Source organism: Euprymna scolopes, chromosome 24, assembly GCF_053919585.1.
Source record: "Euprymna scolopes isolate OS-2025 chromosome 24, ASM5391958v1, whole genome shotgun sequence".
Taxonomy (NCBI): Eukaryota; Metazoa; Mollusca; class Cephalopoda; order Sepiida; family Sepiolidae; genus Euprymna; species Euprymna scolopes.
The window spans coordinates 79191950-79218680 of record NC_136505.1 but is presented as its reverse complement, the minus strand read 5'-3'; positions in this window follow the sequence as shown (position 1 = coordinate 79218680).

Sequence of the window (26731 nt, the reverse complement as noted above, 5' to 3'; positions counted from 1 at the left end):
AAGCGTTTCGAGACTTTGTCGACAAGTTTGATCTTGTCGATAAATTTCGGAACGAAAAACCCGGGGATTTAGCATGGACTTGGACAGGTAGACGCGGCTCCGATTCGGTGCAACTTTCGAGTTACATCGATCGGTTCTTAGTTAGGAGAGTCGACTTAGGGCTTTTAGACTGTCCAAGTTTTCATAGTATAGTTTATTCGGACCACAGGCTTGTCCGGGTTCGAGTAAACTTAGATAGTGTTAAACCTAGGATGGCTAGTTACTGGAAGTTCAACACGTCGTTGTTCGATGTGAAGGACTTCCGGGAACAGCTTCTACTAACAATACAGAGGGAATTGACGGGGGCTATCATCGGGAATAAGTGGTGGGGCAACCTTAAAAAAGTCATTAGGTCCTTCGCTGCTGATTTTAGTCGCCGGCTCAAACGTAGTTCTAGAGCAGCGAAAGCGGCGCTAGAAGATAGATTAGAAAGGGCGGTGGAGGAGGGGGATAGTGCTAGCTATACTGTAGTTAAGGCTGAACTGGACTCCTTGGATAACAGGGAGGACCAGGGAGTATTAGTTAGGGCTAGATTAAAAAGAGCGCCAAACGAGGCAACAAACATGGCCGCGTCATTGCGTGCGGAGGAGTTTCGACGTTCTGCAGATCGACACATCGCCAGTGTCACATTGCCGGACGGACGAACCGTAACTTCAAACGACGGAATCTTGGAGGGTTTTCGGACTCATTTTCAGGAACTTTTTACCAAGGAGCCCGGTCTGACTATTGAACAGTTTGACACCTATTTAGCCGACTTTTCTCGCCTGGAGGCGACCGAAGCAGCTAGGTGTGAAGGTAGCATAAAAGAGGAAGAAGTCATTGAGGCCTTGAAACAGGTCGGGCTAGACAGGACCCCTGGGATAGATGGTCTGCCCTACGAGGTGTATTTGAGGCTGTCGCCCATTTTTATCCCTTTGCTGACCGTACTTTTTAACTCCTGGTTTAGGAACGGGTGCATACCTCAGTACTTTACCAGGGGGATCATTAAATTGTTACGCAAAGATAAAAATGGAGGGGATGGGATAGGTAATTTCCGGCCCTTAACGATGTTAAACACAGAGTTAAAGATTTTGGCCAAGATCTTAGCAAATCGTCTGCAGATTGTCTTACACCGTCTAATAAGTCCCGAACAGACTTGTTCTGTTAAGGGTCGGACGATTCAAGACAATTTGCACACGATGCGCTTGATCGTAGAAAAAGTCGACACAGAAGCCGCGCTGATCAACTTAGATCAGTCCAAAGCATTCGACAGAGTAGACCATCGTTACCTAGAGGCTGTTCTTCGCTCGGCTGGGTTTGGTCCCCAGTTTCGCTCTTGGATTTGCCTCTTGTATGCCAACCCTGGTGCTATGGTAGAAGTGAATGGGGTGAGGTCGAAACCCTTCATGTTAACAAGATCGATCCGTCAAGGTTGTCCGTTATCCCCAATGTTATATGTGCTGGCGCTTGAGCCATATTTGCGCCAGCTTCGGGTGAATCCGTTCCTTCGCGGGATTACTTTGCCAGGTGGCTCTACCCCGGTAAAGTATACCGCCTATGCTGACGACGTGACTGTGCTTGTAACGAGCAGTGCTGAGATTAGAGTCGTTGACATAGAAACAAGTCGGTATGCCAAGGTCACAGGGGCCATAATTAACTACGTTAAGTCTATTGGCTTACGTATCGGTGCCTGGAGGGGTATGCCCCTTCAGGGACCCTTTGGTTGGACTGATGGGCCATGCAAGCTACTCGGCGTCTGGTTTGGCCCCGGTCTCCAGCTGGAGAAAAATTGGTCGGAGGTATTGGAAGCGGTCAAGGTCGCATCTCATTTGTGGGCCTTGAGAAATCTGTCTTTGAAGGGTCGGGCGGAGGTATGCAATTCTCATATCTACCCCCTGATCCTTTACCGTCTATCAGTACTTCCACTCCCGGAAACCACACTAGTTGATCTGGTGCGTGCTCTTTTTGCATTCTTATGGCGCGGAAAGCAAGCCATGGTTACTCGGGAGGTCTGTTACCTGCATCCGTCTGAAGGCGGTCTGGGTATGCCTAGTGTGCTAATACGTAGACACACTCTTAGGCTGATATACCTGGATCGAATGTGTACACCAAGTGAGGGAAACGGTGTCTTCTGGATAGAAGACACTAAGAAAGCCTTTCCGGCTTTGGAGAGTGTGCATTCGGCTAGAGGAGAGGCACACAAGTTGTTCCGAAACGAGTGCCCTTTCTATTGCGAGTGTCGGCAGGCCTTGAGATTTCTTCTACGGGTCCAAGAAAGCCTCTCTGACACCCAGCTGTTGTCTCGCAAGGCGCTATATCGGGCCTTAGTGAGGGGATCCATTCGAGACGAAAAGATTGAGGAGTTCGGTTTTACGAAGGAGGAGCGCCGCTTAATATGGCCTTGGGCGCCTGGGTCGAGCTGCTTCGATAATTACGAGGCATCACTCACCTGGCTGGTAATACGAAATGCCCTCTGGGTCGGCAAAAGACTTTACGCAGCGGGTTTTACGGAGACACCCAATTGTGTCCGATGCGGAGAATGGGAGGAAGACCTTGATCATGCTTTCTTCCACTGCGCCATTGTTCGACCGTTGTGTGAGTTAGTTGAAGGCTTCACGGTTCGCATGCTGAGCGAGCGGTTTTTTGTGCTGGAGTCGGTTTCCCCGTGCTGCAACTGGGCACCGACCATGAAGAAAGAAGAACGCTATGTTTTTCTGTGTTTACTAGCAGTTATGAGAGGCGTGATTTGGACGACGCGACAGAAGGAGGTTTACGGAGGTGAGACCTTCACTGCTCCCCAGCTTGTCCTCATTTTCAAATATCGATTGAAAATGCGAATTAAGCTGGAGAAGGTGAAACTCACTTCTGTGAATTTCAACGACAGGTGGGTGAAAGTTTCGCGATTGTGTAAAGTGAATGGAGCTAATCTTGAATTTCTTTTTTGAGTGGCTTAGGTTTTTTTAAGGATTTTGGGTGACTTGATCAAACATAGACATGCATCGGACCTCCTAGAGTAGGCTAGTTAGGCATTTTTGTTCGATTTTTAACTTAGCTAGAGTATGCATGCTATCATCGCCCCAATCCCCTTTTTTGGTTTTCCCTGTCCCAGCGTCCCCCCCTTTTTTTTTTTTTTTTTTTTTTTTTTTTTTTCCCCACTTTTGGTTCGATAACCCCCAATCCCGGCCCCTTAGGTGATGGATAAACTGTTTTGCCAGAGATGTGGGCCATTTTTGTTGTGTTTGAATAAAGTCAGTTTTCGTGGGACCCACATTTTTTCGACTGGCAAAACTTTTTATCCGCCACAATCAGTAGTGAGGGGGTTCTTTTTACTAACCACCTTTTAGCATTGTATATTTTTCATCCAATTTTGTAAATAAGATTTTTATCCCCAACCCCCCCACATCATGTATATATATTTGTAACTTTCGGGTTTTAAGTAGGATGTCCACAGAGTGATTCTGGTATTTTGGTGAAAGAGTCTAGTTAAGTTAACGTTATGTTAGTTAGGTCAACATTAACCCCCATCCCCTTTTTCGGCCTTGTGCCACATTTTTATTTGTGTAATTTTATTTTATACAATAAAATAAATATTAACTTTACCCTTCGTCTGACTACGTCTTTATCGCTCAAAATTTGTTGGTTCGTATATTGTTATTCTGCACGTTATATTGTTAATATTTTGTTATCACCTTGTTAAATTTGTTATTGCTTATCTTCTTCTTCCCCCGGCACCACTTTTTCAATTACCGGATTCTTTTTTTTTTTCTTTTTTTTTTAATTTTTTTTTTTTGGACTGTTATCTTTCTCTCCTCTTGTTATATATTGTCCAGCTGTGTGCCGACGGTTGAGGTGAAGGAAGATGAGGCATTAGGTGGATGGACAAAACCACCAAAAGTAAAAATCGACGTAGTTAAATTTGTCGAAGACGCAAAGAAATGTGTGGAATTTACGACAGAAACTGGTATAAAGTTGGAACAACCGCGGTTACAAGAATTTGCTAAGAGGACTATTTCTCTATTTGTAATAGACCGTAAAACAAAAAAACTAATTAGATCAACGAAAGATGTTGTCACCAAATTAATTTCATCAGCAGGTTTAAGAGCTGAGCGGATTACAAAATGTAAAGGATATAACACATGGGCAGCTCTTTTTAAGACGGAAGAAGAATGCATAGCAATGACAAAAAAAGAAATCATTACCAACGAGTACGTTCTGAGAATGGAATACTTAGGAAGGCGAAGAACTACAGTGTCCATTTTTGAAGTTCCTGGTGCTGTCCCCGGGGAATACCTAGCCGCTTTCTTACTTAAGTTTGGGGACATAACCGGAATAGAAGAGGACCACTATAATGGAGTTTGGACTTTCGACATTCTGCTTAATGCAGAAGCATTTCTACGTATACCATACTACCTGGAGGCTGGAGTAGAGAAGCTGCCAATCGTGGTCGCAGGTAGAAGACCAGCATGTTGGATATGTGGGGAAGTCGGCCATCTCACTTACACATGCCCCAAAAGGAAGCCAGCCGTAAAAGTTATCCCTACAAATGAACGGAAAATAGGTTATGTAGAACCTAAGGACAATTCCCAGACACCAGCAGAAGAGAAAAATGAAATAACACCTGAGGAGTTTGAAAAGACTTTTAATTCAGAAAAACAATCCCCCAAAAAGAAGGACAATTGGACACTCATCCCTCTTTCAAAAAAATCCCCACCCAAGACTTATGCTAAGTCCCTCTCTAAAGAAGAGAAAATTGAAATTAGAACAAGTAAAGACCCAGGGGGCAATAAATTCAAAACCCTACTGAAACTAAAGGAAACTCTTGATGAGAAAAGGAGAAAATCGGAGGAGAAAGAGTTCCCTGAATCCCTTTTCCCTGAAAAACCGACCTCAAAAGAAAAGCAAATCCCTCGCAAAGCCCCCCCTCTTACTAAAGCTCCTCTGCCCCATAGAGACACCAAAATGACATCTCTAGGTTCTCCCTCCAAAAAGACCCCCAAACCGTCACCATTCTGCTCGCCAAACAACACGCCCAAGAACACCCCTCCCCCTTCTCCAATGAAAACAGACATGCCCCCTCCTCCCCCCTCAGATAAGAAAAGACATAGAAGCCCCTCTGTAGAGACTGAATCAAGGAAAAAAAAACAACAACCCTTCTTTAATGGGAAGGACGTGTGCAAAATCACGGCAGAAGTAGAGACCATAATGAAGTCCCATAGCAGGAAAGATTACAGAAACCTCCTCGCTTCCAAATCATACCAAAAAAAAGACATTACTAACCCTGAAAATTTTAAAACAAACCACATACTAACAGTTGTCAGGAAACGCGAGGAGGCCAAAGGACTATGGACTATGCTGGAGGAAGCAAACTCTGCTTTCAACCTTTATCCTCCAGCAGCCTATTTCAACGACAACGAATTAATCGAAATCAGAAAACGATGTGTTGGACGGGTCCCCATCAAACTCCATCCTTCACTTTATAGGGCAGTTAAACTAACCTTCCCCCTAGACATCGGCGGTCTGTCCCCTGACGGGTCTATCACCACTGAGATGACCACTGGATCATTGGGGACAGCTGTCGGTGTCTTGACACCGTCTATGTTTGATTAGGTTTCTCAACCCTAAGTAGCTCAAGATGGCTTCCTTAAGATTAGCTAGTTTAAATGTCCGAGGGTTGAGGGACGCCTCTCGTAAACTTCGAGTTGCACGCGACCTTCAACGCCTTGGTGTGGATATTTGTTGTATACAGGAAACTCACTTCATTCCTAGTGATTATCAGGGTGTGCTCCTTAGAGACTTTCAGCTCTATTCAGCACATTATGATACCCATGCAAGGGGGGTTACTTGGCTAGTTAAGCGCACTCTTGATGCGTCGTGTGACCCTATTTATGCAGATCCAGAGGGAAGATTACTCGTTCTAGATGTTACCGTAAAGGATGTGGCATTTCGTTTTATTGGGGTTTATGCGCCCAATAACCATGCTGAGCTAATTTCCTTTTTTCGGCGAATCGAGCCTTTCATGAATTCGTCTCGACGGTTAGTTTTAGCGGGAGACTGGAACGCGGTCCTGGATCCCGAATTAGATCGCGGGGTTAATACCAGAAGGGATACTAATCAGAACCGGGATGCTAAAGCGTTTCGAGACTTTGTCGACAAGTTTGATCTTGTCGATAAATTTCGGAACGAAAAACCCGGGGATTTAGCATGGACTTGGACAGGTAGACGCGGCTCCGATTCGGTGCAACTTTCGAGTTACATCGATCGGTTCTTAGTTAGGAGAGTCGACTTAGGGCTTTTAGACTGTCCAAGTTTTCATAGTATAGTTTATTCGGACCACAGGCTTGTCCGGGTTCGAGTAAACTTAGATAGTGTTAAACCTAGGATGGCTAGTTACTGGAAGTTCAACACGTCGTTGTTCGATGTGAAGGACTTCCGGGAACAGCTTCTACTAACAATACAGAGGGAATTGACGGGGGCTATCATCGGGAATAAGTGGTGGGGCAACCTTAAAAAAGTCATTAGGTCCTTCGCTGCTGATTTTAGTCGCCGGCTCAAACGTAGTTCTAGAGCAGCGAAAGCGGCGCTAGAAGATAGATTAGAAAGGGCGGTGGAGGAGGGGGATAGTGCTAGCTATACTGTAGTTAAGGCTGAACTGGACTCCTTGGATAACAGGGAGGACCAGGGAGTATTAGTTAGGGCTAGATTAAAAAGAGCGCCAAACGAGGCAACAAACATGGCCGCGTCATTGCGTGTGGAGGAGTTTCGACGTTCTGCAGATCGACACATCGCCAGTGTCACATTGCCGGACGGACGAACCGTAACTTCAAACGACGGAATCTTGGAGGGTTTTCGGACTCATTTTCAGGAACTTTTTACCAAGGAGCCCGGTCTGACTATTGAACAGTTTGACACCTATTTAGCCGACTTTTCTCGCCTGGAGGCGACCGAAGCAGCTAGGTGTGAAGGTAGCATAAAAGAGGAAGAAGTCATTGAGGCCTTGAAACAGGTCGGGCTAGACAGGACCCCTGGGATAGATGGTCTGCCCTACGAGGTGTATTTGAGGCTGTCGCCCATTTTTATCCCTTTGCTGACCGTACTTTTTAACTCCTGGTTTAGGAACGGGTGCATACCTCAGTACTTTACCAGGGGGATCATTAAATTGTTACGCAAAGATAAAAATGGAGGGGATGGGATAGGTAATTTCCGGCCCTTAACGATGTTAAACACAGAGTTAAAGATTTTGGCCAAGATCTTAGCAAATCGTCTGCAGATTGTCTTACACCGTCTAATAAGTCCCGAACAGACTTGTTCTGTTAAGGGTCGGACGATTCAAGACAATTTGCACACGATACGCTTGATCGTAGAAAAAGTCGACACAGAAGCCGCGCTGATCAACTTAGATCAGTCCAAAGCATTCGACAGAGTAGACCATCGTTACCTAGAGGCTGTTCTTCGCTCGGCTGGGTTTGGTCCCCAGTTTCGCTCTTGGATTTGCCTCTTGTATGCCAACCCTGGTGCTATGGTAGAAGTGAATGGGGTGAGGTCGAAACCCTTCATGTTAACAAGATCGATCCGTCAAGGTTGTCCGTTATCCCCAATGTTATATGTGCTGGCGCTTGAGCCATATTTGCGCCAGCTTCGGGTGAATCCGGTCCTTCGCGGGATTACTTTGCCAGGTGGCTCTACCCCGGTAAAGTATACCGCCTATGCTGACGACGTGACTGTGCTTGTAACGAGCAGTGCCGAGATTAGAGTCGTTGACATAGAAACAAGTCGGTATGCCAAGGTCACAGGGGCCATAATTAACTACGTTAAGTCTATTGGCTTACGTATCGGTGCCTGGAGGGGTATGCCCCTTCAGGGACCCTTTGGTTGGACTGATGGGCCATGCAAGCTACTCGGCGTCTGGTTTGGCCCCGGTCTCCAGCTGGAGAAAAATTGGTCGGAGGTATTGGAAGCGGTCAAGGTCGCATCTCATTTGTGGGCCTTGAGAAATCTGTCTTTGAAGGGTCGGGCGGAGGTATGCAATTCTCATATCTACCCCCTGATCCTTTACCGTCTATCAGTACTTCCACTCCCGGAAACCACACTAGTTGATCTGGTGCGTGCTCTTTTTGCATTCTTATGGCGCGGAAAGCAAGCCATGGTTACTCGGGAGGTCTGTTACCTGCATCCGTCTGAAGGCGGTCTGGGTATGCCTAGTGTGCTAATACGTAGACACACTCTTAGGCTGATATACCTGGATCGAATGTGTACACCAAGTGAGGGAAACGGTGTCTTCTGGATAGAAGACACTAAGAAAGCCTTTCCGGCTTTGGAGAGTGTGCATTCGGCTAGAGGAGAGGCACACAAGTTGTTCCGAAACGAGTGCCCTTTCTATCGCGAGTGTCGGCAGGCCTTGAGATTTCTTCTACGGGTCCAAGAAAGCCTCTCTGACACCCAGCTGTTGTCTCGCAAGGCGCTATATCGGGCCTTAGTGAGGGGATCCGTTCGAGACGAAAAGATTGAGGAGTTCGGTTTTACGAAGGAGGAGCGCCGCTTAATATGGCCTTGGGCGCCTGGGTCGAGCTGCTTCGATAATTACGAGGCATCACTCACCTGGCTGGTAATACGAAATGCCCTCTGGGTCGGCAAAAGACTTTACGCAGCGGGTTTTACGGAGACACCCAATTGTGTCCGATGCGGAGAATGGGAGGAAGACCTTGATCATGCTTTCTTCCACTGCGCCATTGTTCGACCGTTGTGTGAGTTAGTTGAAGGCTTCACGGTTCGCATGCTGAGCGAGCGGTTTTTTGTGCTGGAGTCGGTTTCCCCGTGCTGCAACTGGGCACCGACCATGAAGAAAGAAGAACGCTATGTTTTTCTGTGTTTATTAGCAGTTATGAGAGGCGTGATTTGGACGACGCGACAGAAGGAGGTTTACGGAGGTGAGACCTTCACTGCTCCCCAGCTTGTCCTCATTTTCAAATATCGATTGAAAATGCGAATTAAGCTGGAGAAGGTGAAACTCACTCCTGTGAATTTCAACGACAGGTGGGTGAATGTTTCGCGATTGTGTAAAGTGAATGGAGCTAATCTTGAATTTCTTTTTTGAGTGGCTTAGGTTTTTTTAAGGATTTTGGGTGACTTGATCAAACATAGACATGCATCGGACCTCCTAGAGTAGGCTAGTTAGGCATTTTTGTTCGATTTTTAACTTAGCTAGAGTATGCATGCTATCATCGCCCCAATCCCCTTTTTTGGTTTTCCCTGTCCCAGCGTCCCCCCCTTTTTTTTTTTTTTTTTTTTTTTTTTTTTTCCCACTTTTGGTTCGATAACCCCCAATCCCGGCCCCTTAGGTGATGGATAAACTGTTTTGCCAGAGATGTGGGCCATTTTTGTTGTGTTTGAATAAAGTCAGCTTTCGTGGGACCCACATTTTTTAGACTGGCAAAACTTTTTATCCGCCACAATTAGTAGTGAGGGGGTTCTTTTTACTAACCACCTTTTACCATTGTATATTTTTCATCCAATTTTGTAAATAAGATTTTTATCCCCAACCCCCCCACATCATGTATATATATTTGTAACTTTCGGGTTTTAAGTAGGATGTCCACAGAGTGATTCTGGTATTTTGGTGAAAGAGTCTAGTTAAGTTAACGTTATGTTAGTTAGGTCAACATTAACCCCCACCCCCCTTTTTCGGCCTTGTGCCACATTTTTATTTGTGTAATTTTATTTTATACAATAAAATAAATATTAACTTTACCCTTCGTCTGACTACGTCTTTATCGCTCAAAATTTGTTGGTTCGTATATTGTTATTCTGCACGTTATATTGTTAATATTTTGTTATCACCTTGTTAAATTTGTTATTGCTTATCTTCTTCTTCCCCCGGCACCACTTTTTCAATTACCGGATTCTTTTTTTTTTTCTTTTTTTTTTTAATTTTTTTTTTTGGACTGTTATCTTTCTCTCCTCTTGTTATACGCCGGCCATGGCAGCTGCCAGCTGTGTGCCGACGGTTGAGGTGAAGGAAGATGAGGCATTAGGTGGATGGACAAAACCACCAAAAGTAAAAATCGACGTAGTTAAATTTGTCGAAGACGCAAAGAAATGTGTGGAATTTACGACAGAAACTGGTATAAAGTTGGAACAACCGCGGTTACAAGAATTTGCTAAGAGGACTATTTCTCTATTTGTAATAGACCGTAAAACAAAAAAACTAATTAGATCAACGAAAGATGTTGTCACCAAATTAATTTCATCAGCAGGTTTAAGAGCTGAGCGGATTACAAAATGTAAAGGATATAACACATGGGCAGCTCTTTTTAAGACGGAAGAAGAATGCATAGCAATGACAAAAAAAGAAATCATTACCAACGAGTACGTTCTGAGAATGGAATACTTAGGAAGGCGAAGAACTACAGTGTCCATTTTTGAAGTTCCTGGTGCTGTCCCCGGGGAATACCTAGCCGCTTTCTTACTTAAGTTTGGGGACATAACCGGAATAGAAGAGGACCACTATAATGGAGTTTGGACTTTCGACATTCTGCTTAATGCAGAAGCATTTCTACGTATACCATACTACCTGGAGGCTGGAGTAGAGAAGCTGCCAATCGTGGTCGCAGGTAGAAGACCAGCATGTTGGATATGTGGGGAAGTCGGCCATCTCACTTACACATGCCCCAAAAGGAAGCCAGCCGTAAAAGTTATCCCTACAAATGAACGGAAAATAGGTTATGTAAAACCTAAGGACAATTCCCAGACACCAGCAGAAGAGAAAAATGAAATAACACCTGAGGAGTTTGAAAAGACTTTTAATTCAGAAAAACAATCCCCCAAAAAGAAGGACAATTGGACACTCATCCCTCTTTCAAAAAAATCCCCACCCAAGACTTATGCTAAGTCCCTCTCTAAAGAAGAGAAAATTGAAATTAGGACAAGTAAAGACCCAGGGGGCAATAAATTCAAAACCCTACTGAAACTAAAAGAAACTCTTGATGAGAAAAGAAGAAAATCTGAGGAGAAAGAGTTCCCTGAATCCCTTTTCCCTGAAAAACCGACCTCAAAAGAAAAGCAAATCCCTCGCAAAGCCCCCCCTCTTACTAAAGCTTCTCTGCCCCATAGAGACACCAAAATGACATCTCTAGGTTCCCCCTCCAAAAAGACCCCCAAACCGTCACCATTCTGCTCGCCAAACAACACGCCCAAGAACACCCCTCCCCCTTCTCCAATGAAAACAGACATGCCCCCTCCTCCCCCCTCAGATAAGAAAAGACATAGAAGCCCCTCTGTAGAGACTGAATCAAGGAAAAAAAAACAACAACCCTTCTTTAATGGGAAGGATGTGTGCAAAATCACAGCAGAAGTAGAGACCATAATGAAGTCCCATAGCAGGAAAGAATACAGAAACCTCCTCGCTTTCAAATCATACCAAAAAAAAGACATTACTAACCCTGAAAATTTTAAAACAAACCACATACTAACAGTTGTCAGGAAACGCGAGGAGGCCAAAGGTCTATGGACTATGCTGGAGGAAGCAAACTCTGCTTTCAACCTTTATCCTCCAGCAGCCTATTTCAACGACACCGAATTAATCGAAATTAGAAAACGATGTGTTGGACGGGTCCCCATCAAACTCCATCCTTCACTTTATAGGGCAGTTAAACTAACCTTCCCCCTAGACATCGGCGGTCTGTCCCCTGACGGGTCTATCACCACTGAGATGACCACTGGATCATTGGGGACAGCCGTCGGTGTCTTGACACCGTCTATGTTTGATTAGGTTTCTCAACCCTAAGTAACTCAAGATGGCTTCCTTAAGATTAGCTAGTTTAAATGTCCGAGGGTTGAGGGACGCCTCTCGTAAACTTCGAGTTGCACGCGACCTTCAACGCCTTGGTGTGGATATTTGTTGTATACAGGAAACTCACTTCATTCCTAGTGATTATCAGGGTGTGCTCCTTAGAGACTTTCAGCTCTATTCAGCACATTATGATACCCATGCAAGGGGGGTTACTTGGCTAGTTAAGCGCACTCTTGATGCGTCGTGTGATCCTATTTATGCAGATCCAGAGGGAAGATTACTCGTTCTAGATGTTACCGTAAAGGATGTGGCATTTCGTTTTATTGGGGTTTATGCGCCCAATAACCATGCTGAGCTAGTTTCCTTTTTTCGGCGAATCGAGCCTTTCATGAATTCGTCTCGACGGTTAGTTTTAGCGGGAGACTGGAACGCGGTCCTGGATCCCGAATTAGATCGCGGGGTTAATACCAGAAGGGATACTAATCAGAACCGGGATGCTAAAGCGTTTCGAGACTTTGTCGACAAGTTTGATCTTGTCGATAAATTTCGGAACGAAAAACCCGGGGATTTAGCATGGACTTGGACAGGTAGACGCGGCTCCGATTCGGTGCAACTTTCGAGTTACATCGATCGGTTCTTAGTTAGGAGAGTCGACTTAGGGCTTTTAGACTGTCCAAGTTTTCATAGTATAGTTTATTCGGACCACAGGCTTGTCCGGGTTCGAGTAAACTTAGATAGTGTTAAACCTAGGATGGCTAGTTACTGGAAGTTCAACACGTCGTTGTTCGATGTGAAGGACTTCCGGGAACAGCTTCTACTAACAATACAGAGGGAATTGACAGGGGCTATCATCGGGAATAAGTGGTGGGGCAACCTTAAAAAAGTCATTAGGTCCTTCGCTGCTGATTTTAGTCGCCGGCTCAAACGTAGTTCTAGAGCAGCGAAAGCGGCGCTAGAAGATAGATTAGAAAGGGCGGTGGAGGAGGGGGATAGTGCTAGCTATACTGTAGTTAAGGCTGAACTGGACTCCTTGGATAACAGGGAGGACCAGGGAGTATTAGTTAGGGCTAGATTAAAAAGAGCGCCAAACGAGGCAACAAACATGGCCGCGTCATTGCGTGCGGAGGAGTTTCGACGTTCTGCAGATCGACACATCGCCAGTGTCACATTGCCGGACGGACGAACCGTAACTTCAAACGACGGAATCTTGGAGGGTTTTCGGACTCATTTTCAGGAACTTTTTACCAAGGAGCCCGGTCTGACTATTGAACAGTTTGACACCTATTTAGCCGACTTTTCTCGCCTGGAGGCGACCGAAGCAGCTAGGTGTGAAGGTAGCATAAAAGAGGAAGAAGTCATTGAGGCCTTGAAACAGGTCGGGCTAGACAGGACCCCTGGGATAGATGGTCTGCCCTACGAGGTGTATTTGAGGCTGTCGCCCATTTTTATCCCTTTGCTGACCGTACTTTTTAACTCCTGGTTTAGGAACGGGTGCATACCTCAGTACTTTACCAGGGGGATCATTAAATTGTTACGCAAAGATAAAAATGGAGGGGATGGGATAGGTAATTTCCGGCCCTTAACGATGTTAAACACAGAGTTAAAGATTTTGGCCAAGATCTTAGCAAATCGTCTGCAGATTGTCTTACACCGTCTAATAAGTCCCGAACAGACTTGTTCTGTTAAGGGTCGGACGATTCAAGACAATTTGCACACGATACGCTTGATCGTAGAAAAAGTCGACACAGAAGCCGCGCTGATCAACTTAGATCAGTCCAAAGCATTCGACAGAGTAGACCATCGTTACCTAGAGGCTGTTCTTCGCTCGGCTGGGTTTGGTCCCCAGTTTCGCTCTTGGATTTGCCTCTTGTATGCCAACCCTGGTGCTATGGTAGAAGTGAATGGGGTGAGGTCGAAACCCTTCATGTTAACAAGATCGATCCGTCAAGGTTGTCCGTTATCCCCAATGTTATATGTGCTGGCGCTTGAGCCATATTTGCGCCAGCTTCGGGTGAATCCGGTCCTTCGCGGGATTACTTTGCCAGGTGGCTCTACCCCGGTAAAGTATACCGCCTATGCTGACGACGTGACTGTGCTTGTAACGAGCAGTGCCGAGATTAGAGTCGTTGACATAGAAACAAGTCGGTATGCCAAGGTCACAGGGGCCATAATTAACTACGTTAAGTCTATTGGCTTACGTATCGGTGCCTGGAGGGGTATGCCCCTTCAGGGACCCTTTGGTTGGACTGATGGGCCATGCAAGCTACTCGGCGTCTGGTTTGGCCCCGGTCTCCAGCTGGAGAAAAATTGGTCGGAGGTATTGGAAGCGGTCAAGGTCGCATCTCATTTGTGGGCCTTGAGAAATCTGTCTTTGAAGGGTCGGGCGGAGGTATGCAATTCTCATATCTACCCCCTGATCCTTTACCGTCTATCAGTACTTCCACTCCCGGAAACCACACTAGTTGATCTGGTGCGTGCTCTTTTTGCATTCTTATGGCGCGGAAAGCAAGCCATGGTTACTCGGGAGGTCTGTTACCTGCATCCGTCTGAAGGCGGTCTGGGTATGCCTAGTGTGCTAATACGTAGACACACTCTTAGGCTGATATACCTGGATCGAATGTGTACACCAAGTGAGGGAAACGGTGTCTTCTGGATAGAAGACACTAAGAAAACCTTTCCGGCTTTGGAGAGTGTGCATTCGGCTAGAGGAGAGGCACACAAGTTGTTCCGAAACGAGTGCCCTTTCTATTGCGAGTGTCGGCAGGCCTTGAGATTTCTTCTACGGGTCCAAGAAAGCCTCTCTGACACCCAGCTGTTGTCTCGCAAGGCGCTATATCGGGCCTTAGTGAGGGGATCCGTTCGAGACGAAAAGATTGAGGAGTTCGGTTTTACGAAGGAGGAGCGCCGCTTAATATGGCCTTGGGCGCCTGGGTCGAGCTGCTTCGATAATTACGAGGCATCACTCACCTGGCTGGTAATACGAAATGCCCTCTGGGTCGGCAAAAGACTTTACGCAGCGGGTTTTACGGAGACACCCAATTGTGTCCGATGCGGAGAATGGGAGGAAGACCTTGATCATGCTTTCTTCCACTGCGCCATTGTTCGACCGTTGTGTGAGTTAGTTGAAGGCTTCACGGTTCGCATGCTGAGCGAGCGGTTTTTTGTGCTGGAGTCGGTTTCCCCGTGCTGCAACTGGGCACCGACCATGAAGAAAGAAGAACGCTATGTTTTTCTGTGTTTACTAGCAGTTATGAGAGGCGTGATTTGGACGACGCGACAGAAGGAGGTTTACGGAGGTGAGACCTTCACTGCTCCCCAGCTTGTCCTCATTTTCAAATATCGATTGAAAATGCGAATTAAGCTGGAGAAGGTGAAACTCACTTCTGTGAATTTCAACGACAGGTGGGTGAAAGTTTCGCGATTGTGTAAAGTGAATGGAGCTAATCTTGAATTTCTTTTTTGAGTGGCTTAGGTTTTTTTAAGGATTTTGGGTGACTTGATCAAACATAGACATGCATCGGACCTCCTAGAGTAGGCTAGTTAGGCATTTTTGTTCGATTTTTAACTTAGCTAGAGTATGCATGCTATCATCGCCCCAATCCCCTTTTTTGGTTTTCCCTGTCCCAGCGTCCCCCCCTTTTTTTTTTTTTTTTTTTTTTTTTTTTCCCCCACTTTTGGTTCGATAACCCCCAATCCCGGCCCCTTAGGTGATGGATAAACTGTTTTGCCAGAGATGTGGGCCATTTTTGTTGTGTTTGAATAAAGTCAGTTTTCGTGGGACCCACATTTTTTCGACTGGCAAAACTTTTTATCCGCCACAATCAGTAGTGAGGGGGTTCTTTTTACTAACCACCTTTTAGCATTGTATATTTTTCATCCAATTTTGTAAATAAGATTTTTATCCCCAACCCCCCCACATCATGTATATATATTTGTAACTTTCGGGTTTTAAGTAGGATGTCCACAGAGTGATTCTGGTATTTTGGTGAAAGAGTCTAGTTAAGTTAACGTTATGTTAGTTAGGTCAACATTAACCCCCATCCCCTTTTTCGGCCTTGTGCCACATTTTTATTTGTGTAATTTTATTTTATACAATAAAATAAATATTAACTTTACCCTTCGTCTGACTACGTCTTTATCGCTCAAAATTTGTTGGTTCGTATATTGTTATTCTGCACGTTATATTGTTAATATTTTGTTATCACCTTGTTAAATTTGTTATTGCTTATCTTCTTCTTCCCCCGGCACCACTTTTTCAATTACCGGATTCTTTTTTTTTTTCTTTTTTTTTTAATTTTTTTTTTTTGGACTGTTATCTTTCTCTCCTCTTGTTATACGCCGGCCATGGCAGCTGCCAGCTGTGTGCCGACGGTTGAGGTGAAGGAAGATGAGGCATTAGGTGGATGGACAAAACCACCAAAAGTAAAAATCGACGTAGTTAAATTTGTCGAAGACGCAAAGAAATGTGTGGAATTTACGACAGAAACTGGTATAAAGTTGGAACAACCGCGGTTACAAGAATTTGCTAAGAGGACTATTTCTCTATTTGTAATAGACCGTAAAACAAAAAAACTAATTAGATCAACGAAAGATGTTGTCACCAAATTAATTTCATCAGCAGGTTTAAGAGCTGAGCGGATTACAAAATGTAAAGGATATAACACATGGGCAGCTCTTTTTAAGACGGAAGAAGAATGCATAGCAATGACAAAAAAAGAAATCATTACCAACGAGTACGTTCTGAGAATGGAATACTTAGGAAGGCGAAGAACTACAGTGTCCATTTTTGAAGTTCCTGGTGCTGTCCCCGGGGAATACCTAGCCGCTTTCTTACTTAAGTTTGGGGACATAACCGGAATAGAAGAGGACCACTATAATGGAGTTTGGACTTTCGACATTCTGCTTAATGCAGAAGCATTTCTACGTATACCATACTACCTGGAGGCTGGAGTAGAGAAGCTGCCAATCGTGGTCGCAGGTAGAAGACCAGCATGTTGGATATGTGGGGAAGTCGGCCATCTCACTTACACATGCCCCAAAAGGAAGCCAGCCGTAAAAGTTATCCCTACAAATGAACGGAAAATAGGTTATGTAGAACCTAAGGACAATTCCCAGACACCAGCAGAAGAGAAAAATGAAATAACACCTGAGGAGTTTGAAAAGACTTTTAATTCAGAAAAACAATCCCCCAAAAAGAAGGACAATTGGACACTCATCCCTCTTTCAAAAAAATCCCCACCCAAGACTTATGCTAAGTCCCTCTCTAAAGAAGAGAAAATTGAAATTAGGACAAGTAAAGACCCAGGGGGCAATAAATTCAAAACCCTACTGAAACTAAAAGAAACTCTTGATGAGAAAGCAAATCCCTCGCAAAGCCCCCCCTCTTACTAAAGCTTCTCTGCCCCATAGAGACACCAAAATGACATCTCTAGGTTCCCCCTCCAAAAAGACCCCCAAACCGTCACCATTCTGCTCGCCAAACAACACGCTCAAGAACACCCCTCCCCCTTCTCCAATGAAAACAGACATGCCCCCTCCTCCCCCCTCAGATAAGAAAAGACATAGAAGCCCCTCTGTAGAGACTGAATCAAGGAAAAAAAAACAACAACCCTTCTTTAATGGGAAGGATGTGTGCAAAATCACAGCAGAAGTAGAGACCATAATGAAGTCCCATAGCAGGAAAGAATACAGAAACCTCCTCGCTTTCAAATCATACCAAAAAAAAGACATTACTAACCCTGAAAATTTTAAAACAAACCACATACTAACAGTTGTCAGGAAACGCGAGGAGGCCAAAGGTCTATGGACTATGCTGGAGGAAGCAAACTCTGCTTTCAACCTTTATCCTCCAGCAGCCTATTTCAACGACACCGAATTAATCGAAATTAGAAAACGATGTGTTGGACGGGTCCCCATCAAACTCCATCCTTCACTTTATAGGGCAGTTAAACTAACCTTCCCCCTAGACATCGGCGGTCTGTCCCCTGACGGGTCTATCACCACTGAGATGACCACTGGATCATTGGGGACAGCTGTCGGTGTCTTGACACCGTCTATGTTTGATTAGGTTTCTCAACCCTAAGTAACTCAAGATGGCTTCCTTAAGATTAGCTAGTTTAAATGTCCGAGGGTTGAGGGACGCCTCTCGTAAACTTCGAGTTGCACGCGACCTTCAACGCCTTGGTGTGGATATTTGTTGTATACAGGAAACTCACTTCATTCCTAGTGATTATCAGGGTGTGCTCCTTAGAGACTTTCAGCTCTATTCAGCACATTATGATACCCATGCAAGGGGGGTTACTTGGCTTGTTAAGCGCACTCTTGATGCGTCGTGTGACCCTATTTATGCAGATCCAGAGGGAAGATTACTCGTTCTAGATGTTACCGTAAAGGATGTGGCATTTCGTTTTATTGGGGTTTATGCGCCCAATAACCATGCTGAGCTAGTTTCCTTTTTTCGGCGAATCGAGCCTTTCATGAATTCGTCTCGACGGTTAGTTTTAGCGGGAGACTGGAACGCGGTCCTGGATCCCGAATTAGATCGCGGGGTTAATACCAGAAGGGATACTAATCAGAACCGGGATGCTAAAGCGTTTCGAGACTTTGTCGACAAGTTTGATCTTGTCGATAAATTTCGGAACGAAAAACCCGGGGATTTAGCATGGACTTGGACAGGTAGACGCGGCTCCGATTCGGTGCAACTTTCGAGTTACATCGATCGGTTCTTAGTTAGGAGAGTCGACTTAGGGCTTTTAGACTGTCCAAATTTTCATAGCATAGTTTATTCGGACCACAGGCTTGTCCGGGTTCGAGTAAACTTAGATAGTGTTAAACCTAGGATGGCTAGTTACTGGAAGTTCAACACGTCGTTGTTCGATGTGAAGGACTTCCGGGAACAGCTTCTACTAACAATACAGAGGGAATTGACGGGGGCTATCATCGGGAATAAGTGGTGGGGCAACCTTAAAAAAGTCATTAGGTCCTTCGCTGCTGATTTTAGTCGCCGGCTCAAACGTAGTTCTAGAGCAGCGAAAGCGGCGCTAGAAGATAGATTAGAAAGGGCGGTGGAGGAGGGGGATAGTGCTAGCTATACTGTAGTTAAGGCTGAACTGGACTCCTTGGATAACAGGGAGGACCAGGGAGTATTAGTTAGGGCTAGATTAAAAAGAGCGCCAAACGAGGCAACAAACATGGCCGCGTCATTGCGTGCGGAGGAGTTTCGACGTTCTGCAGATCGACACATCGCCAGTGTCACATTGCCGGACGGACGAACCGTAACTTCAAACGACGGAATCTTGGAGGGTTTTCGGACTCATTTTCAGGAACTTTTTACCAAGGAGCCCGGTCTGACTATTGAACAGTTTGACACCTATTTAGCCGACTTTTCTCGCCTGGAGGCGACCGAAGCAGCTAGGTGTGAAGGTAGCATAAAAGAGGAAGAAGTCATTGAGGCCTTGAAACAGGTCGGGCTAGACAGGACCCCTGGGATAGATGGTCTGCCCTACGAGGTGTATTTGAGGCTGTCGCCCATTTTTATCCCTTTGCTGACCGTACTTTTTAACTCCTGGTTTAGGAACGGGTGCATACCTCAGTACTTTACCAGGGGGATCATTAAATTGTTACGCAAAGATAAAAATGGAGGGGATGGGATAGGTAATTTCCGGCCCTTAACGATGTTAAACACAGAGTTAAAGATTTTGGCCAAGATCTTAGCAAATCGTCTGCAGATTGTCTTACACCGTCTAATAAGTCCCGAACAGACTTGTTCTGTTAAGGGTCGGACGATTCAAGACAATTTGCACACGATACGCTTGATCGTAGAAAAAGTCGACACAGAAGCCGCGCTGATCAACTTAGATCAGTCCAAAGCATTCGACAGAGTAGACCATCGTTACCTAGAGGCTGTTCTTCGCTCGGCTGGGTTTGGTCCCCAGTTTCGCTCTTGGATTTGCCTCTTGTATGCCAACCCTGGTGCTATGGTAGAAGTGAATGGGGTGAGGTCGAAACCCTTCATGTTAACAAGATCGATCCGTCAAGGTTGTCCGTTATCCCCAATGTTATATGTGCTGGCGCTTGAGCCATATTTGCGCCAGCTTCGGGTGAATCCGGTCCTTCGCGGGATTACTTTGCCAGGTGGCTCTACCCCGGTAAAGTATACCGCCTATGCTGACGACGTGACTGTGCTTGTAACGAGCAGTGCCGAGATTAGAGTCGTTGACATAGAAACAAGTCGGTATGCCAAGGTCACAGGGGCCATAATTAACTACGTTAAGTCTATTGGCTTACGTATCGGTGCCTGGAGGGGTATGCCCCTTCAGGGACCCTTTGGTTGGACTGATGGGCCATGCAAGCTACTCGGCGTCTGGTTTGGCCCTGGTCTCCAGCTGGAGAAAAATTGGTCGGAGGTATTGGAAGCGGTCAAGGTCGCATCTCATTTGTGGGCCTTGAGAAATCTGTCTTTGAAGGGTCGGGCGGAGGTATGCAATTCTCATATCTACCCCCTGATCCTTTACCGTCTATCAGTACTTCCACTCCCGGAAACCACACTAGTTGATCTGGTGCGTGCTCTTTTTGCATTCTTATGGCGCGGAAAGCAAGCCATGGTTACTCGGGAGGTCTGTTACCTGCATCCGTCTGAAGGCGGTCTGGGTATGCCTAGTGTGCTAATACGTAGACACACTCTTAGGCTGATATACCTGGATCGAATGTGTACACCAAGTGAGGGAAACGGTGTCTTCTGGATAGAAGACACTAAGAAAGCCTTTCCGGCTTTGGAGAGTGTGCATTCGGCTAGAGGAGAGGCACACAAGTTGTTCCGAAACGAGTGCCCTTTCTATCGCGAGTGTCGGCAGGCCTTGAGATTTCTTCTACGGGTCCAAGAAAGCCTCTCTGACACCCAGCTGTTGTCTCGCAAGGCGCTATATCGGGCCTTAGTGAGGGGATCCGTTCGAGACGAAAAGATTGAGGAGTTCGGTTTTACGAAGGAGGAGCGCCGCTTAATATGGCCTTGGGCGCCTGGGTCGAGCTGCTTCGATAATTACGAGGCATCACTCACCTGGCTGGTAATACGAAATGCCCTCTGGGTCGGCAAAAGACTTTACGCAGCGGGTTTTACGGAGACACCCAATTGTGTCCGATGCGGAGAATGGGAGGAAGACCTTGATCATGCTTTCTTCCACTGCGCCATTGTTCGACCGTTGTGTGAGTTAGTTGAAGGCTTCACGGTTCGCATGCTGAGCGAGCGGTTTTTTGTGCTGGAGTCGGTTTCCCCGTGCTGCAACTGGGCACCGACCATGAAGAAAGAAGAACGCTATGTTTTTCTGTGTTTACTAGCAGTTATGAGAGGCGTGATTTGGACGACGCGACAGAAGGAGGTTTACGGAGGTGAGACCTTCACTGCTCCCCAGCTTGTCCTCATTTTCAAATATCGATTGAAAATGCGAATTAAGCTGGAGAAGGTGAAACTCACTTCTGTGAATTTCAACGACAGGTGGGTGAAAGTTTCGCGATTGTGTAAAGTGAATGGAGCTAATCTTGAATTTCTTTTTTGAGTGGCTTAGGTTTTTTTAAGGATTTTGGGTGACTTGATCAAACATAGACATGCATCGGACCTCCTAGAGTAGGCTAGTTAGGCATTTTTGTTCGATTTTTAACTTAGCTAGAGTATGCATGCTATCATCGCCCCAATCCCCTTTTTTGGTTTTCCCTGTCCCAGCGTCCCCCCCCCTTTTTTTTTTTTTTTTTTTTTTTTTCCCCACTTTTGGTTCGATAACCCCCAATCCCGGCCCCTTAGGTGATGGATAAACTGTTTTGCCAGAGATGTGGGCCATTTTTGTTGTGTTTGAATAAAGTCAGTTTTCGTGGGACCCACATCTTTTCGACTGGCAAAACTTTTTATCCGCCACAATCAGTAGTGAGGGGGTTCTTTTTACTAACCACCTTTTACCATTGTATATTTTTCATCCAATTTTGTAAATAAGATTTTTATCCCCAAACCCCCCCACATCATGTATATATATTTGTAACTTTCGGGGTTTAAGTAGGATGTCCACAGAGTGATTCTGGTATTTTGGTGAAAGAGTCTAGTTAAGTTAACATTATGTTAGTAAGGTCAACATTAACCCCCATCCCCTTTTTCGGCCTTGTGCCACATTTTTATTTGTGTAATTTTATTTTATACAATAAAATAAATATTAACTTTACCCTTCGTCTGACTACGACTTTATCGCTCAAAATTTGTTGGTTCGTATATTGTTATTCTGCACGTTATATTGTTAATATTTTGTTATCACCTTGTTAAATTTGTTATTGCTTATCTTCTTCTTCCCCCGGCACCACTTTTTCAATTACCGGATTCTTTTTTTTTCTTTTTTTTTTTTTTTTTCTTTGGACTGTTATCTTTCTCTCCTCTTGTTATACGCCGGCGCCGGCCATGGCAGCTGCCAGCTGTGTGCCGACGGTTGAGGTGAAGGAAGATGAGGCATTAGGTGGATGGACAAAACCACCAAAAGTAAAAATCGACGTCGTTAAATTTGTCGAAGACGCAAAGAAATGTGTGGAATTTACAACAGAAACGGGTATTAAGTTGGAACAACCGCGGTTACAGGAGTTTGCTAAGAGGACTATTTCTCTATTTGTAATAGACCGTAAAACAAAAAAACTAATTAGATCAACGAAAGATGTTGTCACCAAATTAATTTCATCAGCAGGTTTAAGAGCTGAGCGGATTACAAAATGTAAAAGATATAACACATGGGCAGCTCTTTTTAAGACGGAAGAAGAATGCATAGCAATGACAAAAAAAGAAATCATTACCAACGAGTACGTTCTGAGAATGGAATACTTAGGAAGGCGAAGAACTACAGTGTCCATTTTTGAAGTTCCTGGTGCTGTCCCCGGGAAATACCTAGCCGCTTTCTTACTTAAGTTTGGGGACATAACCGGAATAGAAGAGGACCACTATAATGGAGTTTGGACTTTCGACATTCTGCTTAATGCAGAAGCATTTCTACGTATACCATACTACCTGGAGGCTGGAGTAGAGAAGCTGCCAATCGTGGTCGCAGGTAGAAGACCAGCATGTTGGATATGTGGGGAAGTCGGCCATCTCACTTACACATGCCCCAAAAGGAAGCCAGCCGTAAAAGTTATCCCTACAAATGAACGGAAAATAGGTTATGTAGAACCTAAGGACAATTCCCAGACACCAGCAGAAGAGAAAAATGAAATAACACCTGAGGAGTTTGAAAAGACTTTCAATTCAGAAAAACAATCCCCCAAAAAGAAGGACAACTGGACACTCATCCCTCTTTCAAAAAAATCCCCACCCAAGACTTATGCTAAGTCCCTCTCTAAAGAAGAGAAAATTGAAATTAGGACAAGTAAAGACCCAGGGGGCAATAAATTCAAAACCCTACTGAAACTAAAAGAAACTCTTGATGAGAAAAGGAGAAAATCGGAGGAGAAAGAGTTCCCTGAATCCCTTTTCCCTGAAAAACCGACCTCAAAAGAAAAGCAAATCCCTCGCAAAGCCCCCCCCCTCTTACTAAAGCTCCTCTGCCCCATAGAGACACCAAAATGACATCTCTAGGTTCTCCCTCCAAAAAGACCCCCAAACCGTCACCATTCTGCTCGCCAAACAACACGCCCAAGAACACCCCTCCCCTTCTCCAATGAAAACAGACATGCCCCCTCCTCCCCCCTCAGATAAGAAAAGACATAGAAGCCCCTCTGTAGAGACTGAATCAAGAAAAAAAAAACAACAACCCTTCTTTAATGGGAAGGACGTGTGCAAAATCACGGCAGAAGTAGAGACCATAATGAAGTCCCATAGCAGGAAAGATTACAGAAACCTCCTCGCTTTCAAATCATACCAAAAAAAAGACATTACTAACCCTGAAAATTTTAAAACAAACCACATACTAACAGTTTTCAGGAAACGCGAGGAGGCCAAAGGACTATGGACTATGCTGGAGGAAGCAAACTCTGCTTTCAACCTTTATCCTCCAGCAGCCTATTTCAACGACAACGAATTAATCGAAATTAGAAAACGATGTGTTGGACGGGTCCCCATCAAACTCCATCCTTCACTTTATAGGGCAGTTAAACTAACCTTCCCCCTAGACATCGGCGGTCTGTCCCCTGACGGGTCTATCACCACTGAGATGACCACTGGATCATTGGGGACAGCTGTCGGTGTCTTGACACCGTCTATGTTTGATTAGGTTTCTCAACCCTAAGTAACTCAAGATGGCTTCCTTAAGATTAGCTAGTTTAAATGTCCGAGGGTTGAGGGACGCCTCTCGTAAACTTCGAGTTGCACGCGACCTTCAACGCCTTGGTGTGGATATTTGTTGTATACAGGAAACTCACTTCATTCCTAGTGATTATCAGGGTGTGCTCCTTAGAGACTTTCAGCTCTATTCAGCACATTATGATACCCATGCAAGGGGGATTACTTGGCTAGTTAAGCGCACTCTTGATGCGTCGTGTGACCCTATTTATGCAGATCCAGAGGGAAGATTACTCGTTCTAGATGTTACCGTAAAGGATGTGGCATTTCGTTTTATTGGGGTTTATGCGCCCAATAACCATGCTGAGCTAGTTTCCTTTTTTCGGCGAATCGAGCCTTTCATGAATTCGTCTCGACGGTTAGTTTTAGCGGGAGACTGGAACGCGGTCCTGGATCCCGAATTAGATCGCGGGGTTAATACCAGAAGGGATACTAATCAGAACCGGGATGCTAAAGCGTTTCGAGACTTTGTCGACAAGTTTGATCTTGTCGATAAATTTCGGAACGAAAAACCCGGGGATTTAGCATGGACTTGGACAGGTAGACGCGGCTCCGATTCGGTGCAACTTTCGAGTTACATCGATCGGTTCTTAGTTAGGAGAGTCGACTTAGGGCTTTTAGACTGTCCAAGTTTTCATAGTATAGTTTATTCGGACCACAGGCTTGTCCGGGTTCGAGTAAACTTAGATAGTGTTAAACCTAGGATGGCTAGTTACTGGAAGTTCAACACGTCGTTGTTCGATGTGAAGGACTTCCGGGAACAGCTTCTACTAACAATACAGAGGGAATTGACGGGGGCTATCATCGGGAATAAGTGGTGGGGCAACCTTAAAAAAGTCATTAGGTCCTTCGCTGCTGATTTTAGTCGCCGGCTCAAACGTAGTTCTAGAGCAGCGAAAGCGGCGCTAGAAGATAGATTAGAAAGGGCGGTGGAGGAGGGGGATAGTGCTAGCTATACTGTAGTTAAGGCTGAACTGGACTCCTTGGATAACAGGGAGGACCAGGGAGTATTAGTTAGGGCTAGATTAAAAAGAGCGCCAAACGAGGCAACAAACATGGCCGCGTCATTGCGTGCGGAGGAGTTTCGACGTTCTGCAGATCGACACATCGCCAGTGTCACATTGCCGGACGGACGAACCGTAACTTCAAACGACGGAATCTTGGAGGGTTTTCGGACTCATTTTCAGGAACTTTTTACCAAGGAGCCCGGTCTGACTATTGAACAGTTTGACACCTATTTAGCCGACTTTTCTCGCCTGGAGGCGACCGAAGCAGCTAGGTGTGAAGGTAGCATAAAAGAGGAAGAAGTCATTGAGGCCTTGAAACAGGTTGGGCTAGACAGGACCCCTGGGATAGATGGTCTGCCCTACGAGGTGTATTTGAGGCTGTCGCCCATTTTTATCCCTTTGCTGACCGTACTTTTTAACTCCTGGTTTAGGAACGGGTGCATACCTCAGTACTTTACCAGGGGGATCATTAAATTGTTACGCAAAGATAAAAATGGAGGGGATGGGATAGGTAATTTCCGGCCCTTAACGATGTTAAACACAGAGTTAAAGATTTTGGCCAAGATCTTAGCAAATCGTCTGCAGATTGTCTTACACCGTCTAATAAGTCCCGAACAGACTTGTTCTGTTAAGGGTCGGACGATTCAAGACAATTTGCACACGATACGCTTGATCGTAGAAAAAGTCGACACAGAAGCCGCGCTGATCAACTTAGATCAGTCCAAAGCATTCGACAGAGTAGACCATCGTTACCTAGAGGCTGTTCTTCGCTCGGCTGGGTTTGGTCCCCAGTTTCGCTCTTGGATTTGCCTCTTGTATGCCAACCCTGGTGCTATGGTAGAAGTGAATGGGGTGAGGTCGAAACCCTTCATGTTAACAAGATCGATCCGTCAAGGTTGTCCGTTATCCCCAATGTTATATGTGCTGGCGCTTGAGCCATATTTGCGCCAGCTTCGGGTGAATCCGGTCCTTCGCGGGATTACTTTGCCAGGTGGCTCTACCCCGGTAAAGTATACCGCCTATGCTGACGACGTGACTGTGCTTGTAACGAGCAGTGCCGAGATTAGAGTCGTTGACATAGAAACAAGTCGGTATGCCAAGGTCACAGGGGCCATAATTAACTACGTTAAGTCTATTGGCTTACGTATCGGTGCCTGGAGGGGTATGCCCCTTCAGGGACCCTTTGGTTGGGCTGATGGGCCATGCAAGCTACTCGGCGTCTGGTTTGGCCCCGGTCTCCAGCTGGAGAAAAATTGGTCGGAGGTATTGGAAGCGGTCAAGGTCGCATCTCATTTGTGGGCCTTGAGAAATCTGTCTTTGAAGGGTCGGGCGGAGGTATGCAATTCTCATATCTACCCCCTGATCCTTTACCGTCTATCAGTACTTCCACTCCCGGAAACCACACTAGTTGATCTGGTGCGTGCTCTTTTTGCATTCTTATGGCGCGGAAAGCAAGCCATGGTTACTCGGGAGGTCTGTTACCTGCATCCGTCTGAAGGCGGTCTGGGTATGCCTAGTGTGCTAATACGTAGACACACTCTTAGGCTGATATACCTGGATCGAATGTGTACACCAAGTGAGGGAAACGGTGTCTTCTGGATAGAAGACACTAAGAAAGCCTTTCCGGCT